General features: G+C 31.2%; 1 protein-coding gene across 3 annotated transcripts in view; it reads right to left on the bottom strand.

The window, feature by feature from the left end:
• Window positions 1-19,348, bottom strand: part of Sol1 — a 941,015-nt gene that overhangs the window by 231,361 nt on the left and 690,306 nt on the right. The window contains exons 1-2 of one of the 3 annotated variants that reach the window (XM_072532790.1): window positions 12,552-12,673; window positions 4,709-4,802 (exon numbers count right to left, since the gene is read on the bottom strand). The exons of 1 other annotated variant lie outside the window; for it this stretch is intronic. The gene's annotated coding sequence lies outside the window, so the exon portion shown is untranslated. Of the gene's footprint in view, window positions 1-4,708; window positions 4,803-12,551; window positions 12,674-19,348 lie in introns of those variants that run through there. One more of the 3 variants, XM_072532791.1, reaches the window with a different exon arrangement.

Here is a 19,348-nt window from a genome sequence, read left to right as displayed (position 1 = left end):
TTTTGTGTAGAATGAACCGTTCTCTCAAAAACAAGGCTTGAAGCGACCATTAATTTTGAATGTCAAATACGCGCGCGAAATCAATGTTCAAAAAAATTTGTTTCAGCTCGACGGTAAAAATTTGATATCTTTTGATCCTAGTGTCCTATCGACAAAAATTAAGATGCGTTTTAAAGACAAGGAGTGCAAATTTCGTATACAGTTTTTGTATTTTGCCGCAAATAAACTCAGTTTTTATAAAAATGACCTATGATATGAAATTTCAATTTTGAGTTGTGGTAACAAATACGAAATATGAATAAAAAACGCAGAGTTTTATGTATTCCATTACAAACGATTGTACGTCACTGGAAATGCCTCCAAGAAGACGCTTTTTGGGTGTATTTATAGAAGAAGTTTAGTTCTTTAGAAAAACATATTAGTGTAATTCAAAAAAAAAAATCATTTAAACGTTTTAGATCGTTTGTTATGTGAAAGTTTAAATCCAGAGTTTTTAAGCATGTTTCAAATGCCTCACGTTTGTTGACAAAACTCAAAAATAATGTTTCATGCTAAAAGTTTGGAAAGTTAAGCTCGAGTAATCAAATTTTTATAGTAACCAGTTAATGGAATATATAGATTGTATTGATCTCATGAGAATCATAAAAAATGGCAAAAATCGCGCCACGTTTATTTATTTAACACCTTCAAAAATCTGAGTTTATTAGCGACAAAATAAAAGAATTGCATACGAAAGCAGAACTCTTTACCTTTAAAACGCATCTTGATTTTTGTCGTTAGGACACTTAAATCAAAAGATATAGAATTTTTACCGTCAAGCTGATACAAATTTTATTGAACATTGATTTCGCGCTGTTAAAACCCATTTTGTGCCCATTTTTCTGACTTTATTTAGCTTTTATTTACTCGACAATATGTTAAAAGTGATGTGTTTCCTATGAATAAGGATATACAAGAAATAATTTTTCTTTTAATCAACTTTAAATGTATGTGTTGCGTAAACGCATCATCGGTCAAATAGTATTATAAGCGAGAACGAAATTTTTAAGACCTGATCTGCAAATCTGTTTTGGTTGGTATTTACGGCCATATATGAAATACTCTTTCTGCGCGTTTTTGCTAGTTGCACGTGGCGAATCCACCTCAAACGTTGTCATAGTGTGAAGTACAATAGACAACAAAAAAGTTTCATGAAGTACCACAACCTTATGTTGTGTCCAAGTACAATAAATATATGGGAGATGTTCACCTTCACAATAATGGAGTAGCCAATTATCGTATAAATATCAAAGGAAAAAGATGGTGGTGGCCCTTGTTCACAAATACCATGGATAATATTCTGGCAAATTCATGAAAAGTTTATAACACTACACATGAAAAAAATATGTTGCAGCTGGATTTTAGATCTTAATTTGTTATGTGCATACTAAAAATTGAAATTTGCCAAAGAAAAAAAATAGCAACTCCATCAACAAATCGTGAAATCCAAATATGCCAAAATAGTACTCACACGCCACAGAAGACAGAAGTACGAAGAAGACGTCAAATTTGTCAGTCAGACAATTTATACCTGCAAAAAATGTAACGTTTAGCTTCATATTGGCTGGTTTCAGAAATACTACACATAGTACACAGCATTGACTGGTGATGCGTCTACGCAACATCCAGTTTTTTGCAAAAAAACATATGTTTTAATTTCTTTTCTTGATTATTTAGTTTAATTACTTTATGATAATCAAAATTATAAAAAAATCCTCATTTTTCTTATTTTTTCAGACCTTGGTAACTAATGGGTTAACTGACATTCAAAATCAACGGTCGCTTCAAGCGATGTTTGTGAGAGAACGGTTCATTCTACACAAAAAGTCCTAATAAACATTTTTGTTTAAAATTATCTCAGCTACATTTTTTATTTAAAATATTTTAAAACATTTTTTTCTGCGGCGTACAAATTCTTGGTAAATTAATTTTTTTGCATTTTTACCCCCTAAGAGGGGGGTTTTACGGAAAAGCCCGGGGGTCAAAGTGGTAAACTTTTTTGCATCTTTTTTAGGGTCCCAAAATTAATATGCTCAGCAAAATTCAGCTTGTTCGTATGATTCTTAGAGGTTCAGTGGCATTTTCGTCTCTGACGACTGTAGTAATTAATAAATAAATTATAGGTAGAGAGTTGGGATAAAGTATAAAACTTAGTAAATATCTTTGTGTAATGTCATCTACAGTCCATCTAATTTACTTACCATTGCACGTCATTATCATTGACAGAGATCGAAGTTGACATAGTTGCCAAAGTATAAAAAATCCTGAATCCATTTTAAATCAAATAGGTCACATAATTGTTGCAAAAGTCGATTATACAACATAACAAATTCTTATTAAATTCTTACGTGAAATTTTTAAAATAAAACACACTAATTTTATTCTAAAAAGAACAGATTTAATAGAAATATTAATACAAATCTTTAAATATTATTTCTACGAGTATTATAATAAAATATGTCTAGTGGCTGTAATGCCAGTGTACTCGGCAAAGTGATTCTAAAAAAGAACACACCTACCGCCCAAATATTTCGTACCATGTGACCTCACGGGCTATGACGCGAATGACGTGCAACGGTAAGTAAATTAGATGAAGTATATTAAACAATGGATTTTATTGCCTCGTGTAAAGAACGCTAATTTTTGAAGTTATACTTCTATACGCGCGCTCGACGTTGGAAATTTGTACGAAAGTGAATTAGCAAAACCATTACCTATGTAAGATATAGGTAAAAGAGAGACAGAAGATATATTTTATCTCTCTTTCTCTCTCGAGAATGAAAATGTAAATATATTTAATATTTATTATTATTCTTATATTATATTAATTCGGTAGATATATACATTTGACCAAAGTCTTTTGTAAATAAATATTCTTCCTGGAACTTCTATAATTCGTAATAACCTTTCCATTTTTGGAATACAATAAATAAATAAACACAAACACAAAATACAATCAAAAAACTAACATAATGTTCTTGACAAATAATGACATTGATTAGCCACCTTATTACTTAAGGCTTTTGGTCCAATGAGTTGAATCGCTGTATTTAGAACCAGAAGTCGCGAGTTCGATCCCAACGAGGGAATGTATTTTTTTAATTATAATGTTCTGATTTTTGTCACTTTGGTTTTAAAAATCAAAGAATGGATAAATCATAATATATTTTTTAATATTGTTTGGCTAATTTATACATTATTTAATGTTCCAAACTATTTTATTTATCATTGAATATTTAGTAGATATATTGAAGTAGTCATGTGCGTAGAGATGAAAGTAACAAATAACTATAATGATTGTTATTTTACATTACATTTATGTATATGTTTATATGCATGACCTAAATTAAAAAAAAAAAATTGATTTTATTTTTAAATTATGATTTTTGGCATATATATGATACTAGTGACGTTATCCATCTGGGAAGAAAGACTTATTCTTTCACCGAGAGTTAATTTAATAAGTTTTTTACAATTTAGTGGGGATTTTGAAACGATGCCACAAAGAATATAAAAATTCAGGGACCTAATGATTTATACAAGTGCTTTTAAATAATATATTAATTTCTCCATGGTCCAATTTAAAAGCATCTTACAAAATGGCGCCAAGACGCTATTAATAAAACTGAGGCTTAGTTCGCTTACCTAAAAATTTAGTAATTCAAGTTTTAAGGTACAGAAAAGAGTTGTTTGGGTGGGACTTATTTCGTTTTTGAAGTTATACTTATACTTATATATTATACTTCTATACACGCGTTCGACGTTTGAAATTTGTATGGGAGTAAATCGACAAAATCATTACATATGTAAGATATAGGTAAGAGAGAGACAGAAGATATATTTTCTCTCGAGTGAATGTTGCATTTTAATTTGTATTGTATTATTATATTGAATTATGTTGCAGTGTATTGTATTGTATTTTTATATTAATAACAGAATAAACAATGAATTTTACTGCAGAGTATATGTAAAAAAATTTTTTTTGCATTCAACTCCTTTCATACATATATGAAAATAAAAATATATATTTTCATCAAAATATTGATTCAATCCTTTATTTACTATATTTCTATTACAGGTCAAATGTTGTTTATATACAGCAAACGATGCACCATATACCTATATACCTAATTCTGTTTCTCCTTCTGCTCTCTCTTACCTATAGCATTACATGTAATGATTGTGCAGATTGACTCCCATATAAATTTGTAACTGCGAACGCGTGTATAGAAGTATAACTTCTACCGGCAGTCCCAGTGGACTGCCACACCCATTTTTTTATGATATTGGTGTCTCCATTTTTAGTCTATTCTACTTTGTTCTTTGCGTTGTCAATATGTTTAATATCATCTATTAAACATCTATTAATCTGGATTTAATTACGTCGTGCAAAGAACGCCATTTTTTTTAAATAATAATATTGCATGTATAGCTTACATTTATTTGTTTGCCACATGCAGCTGATTTAAGCTGTAATATTTATTTGTTTAATCATATTTGAAATAAGGATTAGTGCGAGAAGCATGGCCTGTAATTTATTTCTAAAAGCCCGTAACAGATCAAAGTAAGAGTAATCGGTAAAAACTAAGCCAGATCCTAACGCTTCAAGTCAATAAAAATTAGGTTAGTGTCAATAAAATGATAAATATGGTTTGGTGATTTTACTTACGTTCTTAACTTCATTTCGCATCTGATCCAAAATTCTGTTCATGGTCCTTCGAGCCCCATCTGACATGAGGGACATCAAAACAATACATAGGCATCTAGGTAAGAAAATTTCTTTATCAGGTAATAATTTTAGAGAACAAAATATCACTATTGGAAAAAAATAGATTTATGTGCTATATCTAACAGAAGAATTGAAGGTAGAAAATCATCCACTAAAAATTCAATAAGAGAGAGGTGAATCATTAAGAATGGGAGCGGAGTGAAAACCTTTTGGTGGTTACTTATTTCCCCAATAAACAAAGGATGTAATAATCCAAAATTAAAATAAATGATTAGAACTTATGATTATAAAGTTCAATGCAGATCATATGCGAGGATGAAATAAACATGGAAAACAAAAATTACATTAAATCATTAATTTATTTGTTTAGTTGTGTTACTAATCATCAAAAGAAAAGTATATATATATATATATATATATATATATATATATATATATATATATATATATATATATATATATATATATTATATATATCGCTCCTTAAATACAAAAGTCACACATTCCAAAAAATATCAAAACTGATTTTTTTGCATAAAATGCATCTTAACCGATGAAACTTTAATATTTCGCTCAACCAGCCGTCGTTTTATGATCAAAAGCACCCGTAAACCCACATACCATAGTTTTGTTTTGTACCGTTTCTGTAACTGAGTTCCGTGCAAAACTACCCCATCCTCAGTTGCCATCAGACATTCGGCATGAGTGCACGCATTTTTTATGAAAAACTAACACATTCCAAAAAACTGCTAAAAGACAGGTGAAATTATATATTCAAAAGTGCCACATTCAAAAATACATTCGTATTGCAGATCACATACACGTAAGTATCTTATTATTTTTATGTGCAATAGTACAATATTTTAAAATAGGTTAGTTTTTCGTTTATAAATTTGATATTCTCTCTTATTTTTGTATGCAATACTACCATTTTGAATTATGTTAGTTTTGCAAAAAATAATTAGAATTATTTTCTTATTTCTTTATTCTAAAGTTACATATTTCGAAATATGGTATCTTTGTATTTGAAAGTGATCTCTAAATAGATTTTATTTTATATATTAAAAAGCAATTTTTAGTTTTACTGTTGTTTTATCGGAAAGTTTTTGTAGTTTTTGGAGTAATCTTATGGGTTAAACAAAATAATTTAGAAATCTTAAAACCAATTAAATTTTACTTACCCATATAGATATATTATAACGCCTATTTACGAGAAAGTAAATTGTTTGATACAGGTAGGTACTTATAATTAGTTTTTATTTTCAGAATGGCAAGAAGAGCGCAACGTATTTTGGACATGATACCACCAATAAATGACCCTCGAGATGAACGGCAATCTGCTTCAACAATACGACCTAGTGAACTGGATTCAATTGACATTCAGACTGATAATATTATTTATCATGAATATGATGCTAATGGCATTAGCTCTCTACCGGATAGTCAGTTATCTTTAGATATTCTGAACTCCGTTGAAAATAACGAAGATATTCAAGCAACGCCTCCAAATCACAGAATATTCAATAAACCATCTTTAGTCATTAAAGAAACAGACTCAGACAGTGATTCTTCCTCTGGTGAATCTTCTGGCTCTTCGAGCAGTTCCAGTTCTAGTTCTTCAAGTAGCTCCAGTTCTGCAAATAATCTAAAAATTTCTCATCCGATGATAGTGTCAAAGATCCTACGTATGAAGATCCATTTTCTGAAAACCACAAAGCCCAGTCAGATTCCGATGAAGAACAACAACCACAAGCACAGTTACCTGGCATTCAAGACCTTCCGCAATCAGCCGTGGATAACCAGAAGTTACTTAAAATTAATTCACCATCACCCGGAGTTGACGATCAGCCACCTAGCGTTGACGAGCACCCATCTAGCATCGGTGAGCAGTCTCCTAGTGCTGATGATGAATCGCGCAGTAGGTGTCGTAAAAGAAAAGCAGAACCGCTTTTATGGAAACGAAACCAGAGCAAGCTATTGAAAAACAAAGGTATGTCCTATACTTCTATGTCCAAGTCTAAGAAAGTTTATGATGCCAAAAAAATGGGTCCTGTATGTTTCGATAAATGTAAATTAAAATGTTCTACAGAGTTTACGTTTGAAGAAAGAAAACACATCTTTGAAAGGTTCTGGGAGTGCGGTGATCTGGAAATCCAACGACAGTTTATTCACGATCACATGACCAAGGTAGAACCAAAATATAGATACGTTCGTGAAGGTAGCAGTCGCAAAAATTACAATCACTCATTTTATCTGACTCGGAACAATAAAAAAACTCGGGTATGTAAAGTATTCTTCATGAATACCCTTGCAATCTCAGACACTATGATCAGAACCGTTGTCAAAAAACAGTCCGAAACTGGTGTGCACCTTAAAGATAACAGGGGAAAACATAACAACCATAAGACACTAGACTCAGAGCTGACCGATGGTGTCAAAGCACACATCAATTCAATACCCCGCATAGAAAGTCATTACTGTAGGTCGCGATCGACTCAGGAGTATATTGAGGGCGGGTTAACAGTCGCGGCACTACATCGACATTACGTAGACAAATGTGAATCTGAAGGTAAACCACACGTTTCATATCAAGTATACTACAACATATTTATACATGATTTTAACTTATCTTTCTGGCAGCCCAAGAAGGATCAATGCGAAGATTGCATGGCTTACCAAAACGCTGAAGATAAATCGGTAATACAAGAAACTAACGACGAGCACCTGAAACAAAAGACTCTCGCTAGAGCTGAAAAAGATAGAGATAAAGAGCTTGTGAGTAATACCTTCGTAGTGGCTGTGTACGACCTCCAAGCGGTGATGCCTTGTCCACGGGGTGATGTGTCGAGCTTCTATTGTACGTCTAAATTAAATCTACTTAATTTCACAGTAACCGAGCTCGGTACAAAGGACACAACTTGTTTTGTATGGCACAAGGAAGAAAGAGCCCGAGGTATTAATGAAATTGGCTCCTGTGTTCTAATGTATCTTAGAAAATTGAATGACAATGTCACGGAACCTTGTGATGTCACTTTCTATAGCGATAATTGCTGTGGCCAACAAAAGAACAAATTCATGCAGGCAATGTACCAATACGCAACTCAAGAATTGCCAAACATCAAGAGTATTACTCATAAGCTCCTAATAAAAGGGCACACCCAAAACGAAGGAGACTCTGTTCATTCTGTCATCCAACGTAACATTACGAGAGCATTGAAATCATCTCCAATTTACGTTCCAGACCAGTATATCACTCTGATTAAAACAGCAAAGAAAACTGGAAAGCCTTATACTGGTGAAGAGCTGACACATGAGAATTTTTTTGACCTCAAACCTCTGTGTACAGGAAACTACAATAAAGATGATGATGGCAGTAAATTCAAATGGACCGATATAAAGATTCTGAAGGCGGATAAAGTAAGCAATGGCATATTTTTCTTTAAAAGTTCCTACGAATTGGCGGCCATATGAAGCCAAAAGACCACGAGGAAGACCGCAAATGCGATGGAGCGACGATATTAAAAGAACTGCAGGACCAATGTGGAAACGTCTTACAAACAACAGAGATGAATGGCGAGAATTATATTCGGCAATCCGAATAGAGAAGAGGGCTTAAAATGAATATTTATATTAATATGATAAGTTAATTTTGAAATTCCATACACAAAATCAAATTAATTATGATGAAAAAATTTCTTTAATGAATTTTAATATAGACGCCAGATTAATAAATATATGTTTTTCTCATCACAGGGTTCTTTACCTTAATTTATACCTTTAAAACATTACGTTTTCTTTTAATAGTTCTTGAGAAAAAAGAGGAGTAGAAGGAAATAAATAAAAGAAATCACTTGGTGCACTAAATTCAAAATATTGTGACCAAAATATAGATTTTCATCCACTAAGTAAATATCTTATGTTTCGCTAAATTCCTCTATTACATATACAATTAACCACAAAACAATTCAAATTAAATATAGTTCAATCAATTTTTCGTTTCCACAATTTGCCTCTATATTTTTCTAATAGGATTTACTTTAGTTTTCTACCCAACAAACTCCTTCTCAGGTTCTGCTTATAAAAACAAAACTGTCGACAAACTCATATCAATGTTTATTGCTCCAATTGGAGGGCCAAAATTCTCCTTAGCTATGCTTCGCTCCAAGAATAGTAAATTATTTTACTTACAAATACTGCAACTAAAGCTTTCAACACTTTCTTTACACTACTTTTCGCCACAATAATTTTTCTTTTATCGGTTTTAAAAAACAAACTATCGGCACACTCCTTTCGATTTTGTCTTTACGCGCTTCCAACCAAGTCCAACAGCAGATGCTTCCTTGCTTTTTCAATCTTATTCCCGTCTGTCTATCCCTTCCATAATTTCTTGTAACCAATATTCTTTCTTTGAATTCAACCAAATTCCAAAACTATCCAAATTCTTAAAACTCAACTAATTTCAAATTCCCGTAATTGTGTACAAATCGTACAAGACTTTCTACTTTCTCCTTCACTGTTAATGACTGCTTTTGAGATAACAGAAATAAATCACTAAAAACGGCAAGTAGATATCATATTTCAATGCAACCTATTATTTCCAAAGTATTCTTAAATCTGTTGATTTCCATAATTTAGAAAGTCTCAGTTCAAACATAAATCTAAAATTGACAGTCTCTATTTTAGCACTTCACCAACACTATAAAATTAAAACCGTATATCTAGAATATAATTATAACATCATTTTATAAATTGTTTGTCTTCTTCTTCTTTTTCTCTATACATTTTTCTCTCTTTATACAATTTCGGATCATATTAATATATACAATCTAATGATTATCTAGGAGATATTTAATATTATTTGTGATATATAAAATTTAGAACTATTCTCTAAAACTATCTTTTAATGGCTTAATTTTATATAAAAAAAGTTTACACTAAAACCGATTTGAAAAATATTGCTCGCTTTCAACATTACTGTCTTTAAATCGAATGACTTTAAAATCTTTAGGACGCAAACAGACATACATCATGCTTAGTTTTAAATCACCACGAATAGCTCGAACTTTTCTCGAGTTTAAATGACACCAATTCGTTATACTTTGAAGTTTTCTTAATCCGTGTACCATCTGATATCAGACAACTCTACAAATAACAACATTTTTCATCTTCTTGTCAATTTGAATTTCTATCCATCACATTTTCTACCCATTTACATTTCGGCATAGTGGTATAATCAAAGGATTATTAAAGGATAAATAATTTCACTATTAAAAAAGGAAATGTTGTTTTACCAAAACATAAAACACAAAACAAATACTTCAAGTTACTGATTACTTTTGAGCAGTATTATTATTATTATTATCTATAATTTATATTATTAATATAATTTATAGTATAAATTGCAGTCAATGTCAAAGTTGTTATATTGGTCAAAGTCAACAGTGGCTTAAAAAACGTGTCACTCAACACAAAAGTGACTGTAACATACAAAAAAACTCTTGTGCCTTAGTGGACCACCACTTGAAGACAGGACATAACTTTGACTTTAATAATGTAAAAATCTTAGAACAAGTTGATAATTATAAAAATCGGCTTTTCCTTGAAATGGTACACATTAATAAAACTCCTGAATCTATCAATTATAAGACAGACACCAATCATTTAAGTAACATCTACTGCAACATACTAAACAATATATAATATAATAGATCTTAACCTTTAAACACAAACTTAGTAATTCTCTAGTAACTGTACCTATAATTTTATTACATTCCTAAATATCAGTATTGCAATAACTGACTACATACCATCAATTACATTTTATAGATCAATTTATCGTGTTCCTGATTCTTTCTCAATTCTATTAATTCCATATTTCCACTTTATAATATGGATAATACTGTCATAGTAATTGATTATTTTAACCTACTCACTGAAAATTGTACAATGGGAATTCACTCTATAAAATATTGCGGTTACCATAACTCTTCTGTGGAACCCCACATGGGATTGTGGCAGTTAAGATCTCCAATTCCAATTCTAGGTGAAAGAATTTGTTCTAAAATAGCTGTTAAATCTTCTTGAGATATAGTTTGATTTGGTGTGATATACATATTACATATATATAAATCTTTTGGGGTGTATTTATTGCGATAGTTATTAATTCAATATTATTTGAAGTCACTGGTAACTGTGTGCTCATGAATTTTTTAATCCACGTAAATTGCTACCCCTCCACTGGCAATGTTTTGGTTTAATCTAATATTATAAAAACATACATAATTACGAAATTATATACATGGTTTGAATTTTTAAAATTTGTTTCCTGTAGACAGATAATAGATGGTTGTGTTTCAGAGATAATATGTTTTAGTTTTTCAAAATGGGTATAAAACACATTTAAGTTCTATTAAAGCAGAGAAGTGAATGTAATTATTCTTTATAGAAATTATTCACCGATTAGTCGGAATCTTCTTCCAACAATGAAGTTTACACTGCAGGGAGAAATCCTATGTGTTTGCCAAATTTTTGTATTAATTTGGTGCTTCTGGTTTTCATTTTTTTGTTGATGTAGTGTGGATGTAATTCCGTTAGAAACTTTATAAGTACATGAGAGTCTTCTGAGTACAATTTTGTTACGCTGATTATGTCTTTTGATCCTTGTATATTTTCGAATAGATCCACTACTTGATCGAAGCTTAACAATTGCTTTTCTCTTTCTACATATTCTCTAACTGGTTCTAGTAATGTTTTGAGATTTAGTATCTCATCTCTGATGTCAAGTTTTTGACATCAGTTTTGGTTTTTTCTTTAATTGAAGCGTAGGTTTTTCGAAGAAGTTTTCTTCGGCGGGTTGGGTGATTGCATCTTCTAGGGTTCTTTTTCCGATTGCTTTGTTCGAAGTTATCTGGGGTTCGTGAGAATTCATATGTGTATTTTTATTTGGAGGTAAGTGTTGACTTGTTTCGGGTGAGGTTGATTATGTTTTTCGGTATTAGAGGATGACTCAGATGATGTAGGTGTTGCGATTGCAGTGTTAATTGAAGAAGTGGTCAAATGTATAGATGTGTTTTGTAGAGAGCATTGTTGGGTTTGGTTTATTGATAAATTTGGGATTACTACTGTTTGTAATGTGGTTTGAGAAGACGTAGTAAGTGTGGAGGGAGTGGTATTTGAGATTGTGGGAGTATTTTGTAGATTATCTTATTGAGTATGATTTGCATTTGAAACATGTTTCATTTTGGGCTATAAATATGCGGTATAATGTTTGTTCCAACTCGATGATAAAAGATTCAGGTACTACAAAGTTGTCTGGAAAAGGTGAAACGAAAATTTGTCTTCGGAAGCTTAGAGTATCATCTTCTTTGTTTCTGCTATGAATTTATCTACTAGGTTTTTAGATGATAAGTATATGCATATTCTACCGTTTGATATACGGGATGCGAAAATTATATTTTTTGGTTCTATATGCTGACTCAATCCTTCAAGATAATCATTAATTGTACAATTCTCTAGAGTGTTAAATAGAATAGCTTGATCTCTGTTTGGGGTTAATATACTGCGTGGTTGGCTAACTGCTTTTGAGTAAGATGCATTTTGTGGTAGCTGACTGGAAGATGACATCTTTTAAATGGATTTAAAATTCGACTAAAACCGTTGCTGTTTTACAGCTTTCGCTGTGATACAAGTTCATGGAAATTGGATAATACTTATAACTAATTGCAGTGATTTACTTAAATATCTAAATTCAAATAGATGAAAAAAGTATATTTTATTTACTCACGATTCCAATACTCAGTATATAAATCACTTTCACTTAGTTTTATACTTAATTACTTTTAAATTTACTTGAATAATTACTATTTAACTAGCACGATTAATGAGTACCTAAAACACGTCTTTCTCTCTTGGTGGTCAAATATAGAATCTACCTAAATTTTTGTAAACATAAGATAGTTAGAGCGGGCGTGCATGATTTGGACGCTAAATTTAAAATTCGACACTGAAAAATAAAATTACCTGTTTCTGCATACATGATTTGGACGCTGGGTGTAATTGAAATGTAAATGGAAAGTCAGGTAATAAAATTCTAGAGATTAAGCTTGATAAGGTTTAATTGTCACTTTGAAATAAATACGACATACATTTTACGAAATGGAATCGATCGATACAGTTAGTTTGATACTCATGTATCCTATTTCTAACGAACATAATTTTTTTTCTTCTCTTTGGATCTTTAAGTCTATTACTTTCACTATTACAGACACTTACAGTCACATTAATTTTAATGTAAGTTTCAGTTTCAACATTTTTTAAAACATCAATAAAATGGAAAATATTTGGATGAGCATGGTAAAAATTATCATTAAAACGCGAGTGGAACGAATCACAAGCATTAGTTGTTAATTGTAAACTCTCACTCATCGCAGCCCACATCTCCGACGGAAATGTTGCGTGGTCGCCAATGTAGTTTTCCAATAAGTAGTCGGAAAACTTTTCAATTTTTGAATCCTTTGGTTGAATAGCCATAAAATCATTTATGAAAGATTCTTCGACTTCTGAGGGAGGTAAAAATGGCAGCCCAAAAATATATTTCAGCCATTTAGATATTTCACTATCTGCCAATTTATATTCCCGAATTAAGCCACAACCACCGATATTAAGATACCAAGCTTGCATAAGATGAAAACGGCACACTTTAATGTGCACATTTGGAAATTCAAAACGTGCAGCATTGTGGATAGCAATTTCAAAATCGGAGAAAATGATTTTTGGATTGAATTTTAGACCAATTACTTCACATTTGCGTTTCAAAACATTAAATAGTTTTATATAGGTTTGTTCCGATTTGTCGGGAAGTAAACAATAACACAATGGTATATAATGTCCATTGATAAATACATGTATGGTAACAAATTGCTTGAAATATTGAGCACAGTAATAAAATGTACCGTCCATATAAATCGTTTCACTGCCGCACAGAAAACGCATGTTAGTGTTACACGAGAAGATGATAATGTTAGAACTTAGTTCAACCGCAAATATAAAATTCTCGTCTTTAAGTGTTTTGATATTCATAATATTTACCGCAGCAATAGTTTCTTCTTTACTTTTGGGCAGTTTCGGTTGAGCCATTCGCCGTTCACTGTATATTTGATTTCGTATTAAATTAACGTCTTTAACAGACATGTGGCTCAAGCAATCTACATTTTCTTTCAACGCACTATGTATGATTTTGGACGGCCTTTCGGTCAAATTATCCTTAGCCTTCCCTCTGGCACTGCTACGCACAATCTGTCTATTAAGCGTCTTGATATCACACTCGTGATTATGTTCTAGATTACTTCAGATCACTAACTTTTCTAGCCCTTTCGTGAATATCTTCGCTTTACACGACCGTTTTACGCACCTCCAATACGTTTCTCCCGATTTTAGTACTTTATCTTGAGAAAAAGTAAAACTGTTCACTTTGAGCAAAATTTTACCACGATTACTTACTAACGTTGAAATTTCCATGTTCACTTTTCACTATTCTCTGACAAACTAGTAACTAAGTAAATTTCAATGACCATCATTAAACCCTAATTATATCTAATATCTGGTACCTGCGATAATCCTTCCGGCAGCGTCCAAAACAAGGGTACTTTTAAGACCCTCAGGTACTTCAGCGTCGAAAACATGCCCGCCCGTTAGAGCACCCATCGTAACCATATGGTCACTCACAAATGTATTACACAAAGTATCTATAATAAAGTTATTTAATTAGGTTATAGTAAAAAACGTACTTATTTAAACAAAGGTCCATATTTTCATAAATTCAACAACATGCCCCAAAATAAAAATTATTTTAACCCAAAAAACGCGTTACTTTCACGATTAATTATTAACATTTTAGGATTTTTTTGACAAAAGTAACGTAACACATAATACTTTACTTCGAAATCACAAAGAGTTGATTGATAACTATCTCAATGACAACTAATAGTGGTAATTGGTTATTAAATATTGCTTTTTAATTTTGCTTTTTATTTGTCTACGGTACTACGTAAATAAAATCATTTTTGGCTTTTACACGAACGTAGAAAGTTCACTGTACATCACTTACGCAAAGGAGTTTATTGCAATTGCTACTTGTTGCATAAATAAATATTAAAATCGAATAATTTAAATATATAAAGTTTTTGAAACATAAACTCCCTAATTTTTGGTAAAATTTTTTAAATATTTGAACTAACAAATTCTTAATCAAAATTTTTATGTTCCGCTAATGCATAAAATATATTTGAAAACCCTACACACAATTTCAAACAGGGCGTTAAATTATGGCAAATCAATGGGAGCCAATTTTACTTTATACTTTGAAAAGTTTGTCTTTGAATTGCTAATTTATGCTCAGTTTGTTTTATTAAATCTGTAACAAGGGCCCATTTTTCTCAAAATTTGTAGACACAATTTTTTTTACCGGAAACGAATTGGATAATTTACAAATTTTATTAAAGTGTGTACTGTTGCTCCACTGAAAAGAATTAATTAAGATTTTTTACGAAGTTTAATAAGTGGATGAATTTGTATAATCACCATTCAGGGTTGATTTAATGCTTGACATTAGTAAAAAAGGAATACATTAAATGCCTTTTAAATACTCCTCACAAAGTTATTAAAAGTTTATAAATGTGTACAATTAATTTTAAAAATCCTTTTAATATAAAATAATTTGTATGAAATAAATGGAATTGTATAGATTTTATTTAATGTTTTTACTTTATGGCCTTATGAAGCTTTAATGTATGTGCTTTTATGTATATAATATACATATTATGTTAAGAGATAGGCAGCTTTCTGCTCGGGGATTCCAACAAAAGAATCCTTTTGAAGACATAGCACTGCTTAACAAAGTGATTGCGGAACTCAAAAGGATTCCTAATTCTTAAATCTTCAAATTTGAACAAAAAAACAAAAATTGGGGTAGAACAAATCAAAGTCCGAAAGTTTTGCTAACCACCTGGCCAAAGTTTTTAAATGCTACCTGTCTGAGCAGAACCTTGAGGGTATAAATGAAATTCGCAAACTTTTGGCACTTCTGTATCAACTTGTACTATATTTAAAATAAACCAAATGTAAACAGCTGCTAACAACAAAAAAAACTGAACCCAAAAAAGTCTTTAAAAATACAACCACAATGCTAAAAAACTTCATTTTATCCCATAGATTACCCAGGTAAAATTAAATAGCTCTGAGGGTCTTAGTGCTAAGATTATGCTGATGATTTCTGGAACAATGCTTTGGTTAATCGTTATAATTTTATAAAAAGATTATATTTTACGACTTAAAACAATTAAATTGAATACATTATTACTATTCTTTTTCTTTTTATGTAAACATAAATGTCTGGTTTTCAATGTCCCTTCACTTCTCTATTTGTTGTCATTTGGCTTAGATGATCGTTTTATTCTACTCTTCTATTTCTTACCCAGTCCTTGATGTTCTTCACCGTGCATCTACGTCGTATATCTGTACTTCTAACTCTGTCCCATATTGTCTTACTACTAATTTTTTTCAGAGCTTTCATCTCTGCTGTTTCTAACATTTATTTTTGTCCTGTCTGTGTCAGGTGGTATTTCTGCCGTGTATGTCATTATTGATCTGATGATAATTTTGTTAATTCTGCCTTTCATTTCTTTCTTGATATTTTTATTTCTTTATCTTGATTTATTTAAGCAACTTGCGGTCTGTTTGCCATATTTACTTGATCTTCCACTTTTGTTTCGAGCTTTCCGTAGCTAGGTAGTATGATGCCTAAATATTTAAATCTTACCTTAATTGAATCTTACATTTCAGCTCCAATTTACATCGTAGTAAATATATGCTCTTATAATCATGCTTTTTGTCTTCTTTTGGGGATATTAAATTAAATTTTCTGGCGGTTATATTAAATGGCACAACATACATGTTTGTAAATCATCTTCACTTTAAGAATTAAATCTAATACATTATCTTTATATATATATATATATATATATATATATATATATATATATATATATATTCATATATATATATATATATATATTCATATATATATATATATATATATATATATATATATATATATATATATATACAATTTGCTTATTATGTCTATCTGTCTGTCTGTTTGTTCGTAACGACAACCCCAGCGCCACCTATCTACAAAAACTACTAATATCTGTGTAGCAGGTGACGATCTCCGCAAAGTGTTGGGATTTATTTACCTGAACCTGTGTTTGGTCACTGATAGCTTTACGTAGCTTTTTCTAGGGTTACACAGAGATGTTTAAAATGTAACTTTTTGTTATCGATTAACAGTTATATTGTTTTTGTAATTTACTTGTAATGTTTTTGGTTATTTTAAAAAATAGAGATTACAGTATTGCACAATCAGTCTCATTATGTATGTTTGTCATCATATAAACATTGATTCTGTTATCTATAATGTTTTAATAAGTAGTACAGGGTTGTACAATAAATTTCTAAAACTATTTTGTTTGTAGTAAAATTTTGAGTGGTTGGCTGTATACCACAGTTTCTTCTTTTTGTAAAATGATACAAAGATTTATTATTAAAATTATTAAAAATTATTCAAAATGAATTTATAAAGTCTCAGAACGCTTTGGATACTATCACATCATCATCAATGAAAAAAGTCTATATAAAGTTAAAACTAGCTACATGATGAGGTCAGATGACTCTTAGATTAAGTACATCATTTGGGTAATTAACCTTATAATTAATAAGACACTAGGTCGATGGTACAGGATTACAATTTTTAAGGGAACGTACAATTTCCCAGCTAGGAAAAGGTAACCTTATGCCCTGAGAGCTAACAACCAACTCTCCAACCAACTGGAGGTGGTTGTTTGTTACCTCTTAGGCATAAGGTTTCCTTTTTCGAGCTGGGAAATTGTACGTTTCGTTAAAGCATAAAATCCTTTATCATTGACCTAGTGTGTTATTAATTATAATAGTTAAGTAAAATAGGATATTGCTTACTTTTAGAAATGGAAGTGCCATTATTCGAAACTAAACATTTATTTCTATCTTCTCTGTACTTCATTTTTGACGGTATGTAATTTGCAATAAAGTTGAACGTCCTTGCAACCTGGATTAGTGTAATTGCGAAAACTGGCTTATTAATAACTAATGTAGGCGGTTAGAATAGCCTTAAAAAGACGTCAGAAAATTGGATGGGGTAAAAACGATGAAGAAAGCAAATGCAGAAGAAAAAACGATGAGAGTTCCTTTTAAAAGTGCGTAAACCACACAAAATACTAGTGCTTTATATATTGTTAAGTTTGTGGCGGCCATTATTATTCTGTTTGTTGTCATATTTTGTTCAAGCTCCTGAGGTTTGTTGTATGCCTCAGTGTTTTTTAGTTAATTATTGTTTGGTTAGAAGAATGGACTTTCATTTGGGTGAAAGTAGTGATGATGTGGAGAAGATATCAACAAAATCTACGAAAAAAAAAACGGGGAGAGTGATAAAGCAAATGGAGGATGTGAACACAAGAAACAGGTCCAGACTGTAAAGTACCCAATTCTGCATTTTCCCTGATTTGCCCTGATGATTATTCCAGAAAATATTCGGACGTCCTCGTAATATTTAACGAATATAAAACTTCTTACATCTTTTTTGTCATATTTTCGTGAATGGATTGTACTAGACCTAAATTGAAACCAAACCAGATAATAATGATACACAAATACCGAATATAGGGAATATAGGGAATCACCAATATGAAAATTGATGAAATACCAGATGTTGAATATCTATACAAGATTTTTACAATTTATCAAAATATAATAATGCAACCGATATTTCATGATCTATAAAAAAAATTATTTAGAGGTAAATGTATAATAAATGTCCATTGGTATGTAAACAATAATTGAACAGAAATTTCAGAACATATTTATTTTAATACTGTAGTACTGTAAATATAATAATGAAACAGGTATTTCATTATCTACAAAAAATTACATACTCATTTAGACTTTTTTTGATAATCTCTTTCTTCAAGCTTGATCCACCGGACTGAGTGTAGTGGTCATCGTGATGGCGTGTATTGCCCGTCTCTGGTCATTTCGGTCAAGTCAAATTCGGTTCTGTCTCAAGTCATGCATGAGTCTTTGGATATTCTTGTAATTTGATCGATCCATCTTGTTGAGAATCTTCCTCGTGATCTCTGATAATAGTATGTACTAATTGTTACTCGAGTGGTCATTGTAATAAATCAATAAATAAGAAAATTGGATACTGACAAATGTCAATTTGTATAAATGGTTTAACAGTTTTGTGTGCATTCAAGAAGGAAGGTTAACCGGTCAACAAATGTTTTTAACTTCTTCTTCTTATAGTCCCGTGCACCTATAGTGCGTTGGCAAATTATCTTAAGGCCAGACGTCTTTCTTTTGTGGCGTGTAAAAGATCGCCAGTGTTATTTATACCTGTCCAGTTCTTTATGTTCCCTAGCCACGACATTTGTTTGCGACCTACTCCTCTATTGCCTTCAATCTTTTCCTAGATGATTAGTTGAGGGATTG

The sequence above is a fragment of the Diabrotica undecimpunctata genome, chromosome 5 (genome assembly GCF_040954645.1).
Source record: "Diabrotica undecimpunctata isolate CICGRU chromosome 5, icDiaUnde3, whole genome shotgun sequence".
Classification (NCBI taxonomy): domain Eukaryota; kingdom Metazoa; phylum Arthropoda; class Insecta; order Coleoptera; family Chrysomelidae; genus Diabrotica; species Diabrotica undecimpunctata.
This window is presented reverse-complemented; position numbering and strand designations above follow the sequence as displayed.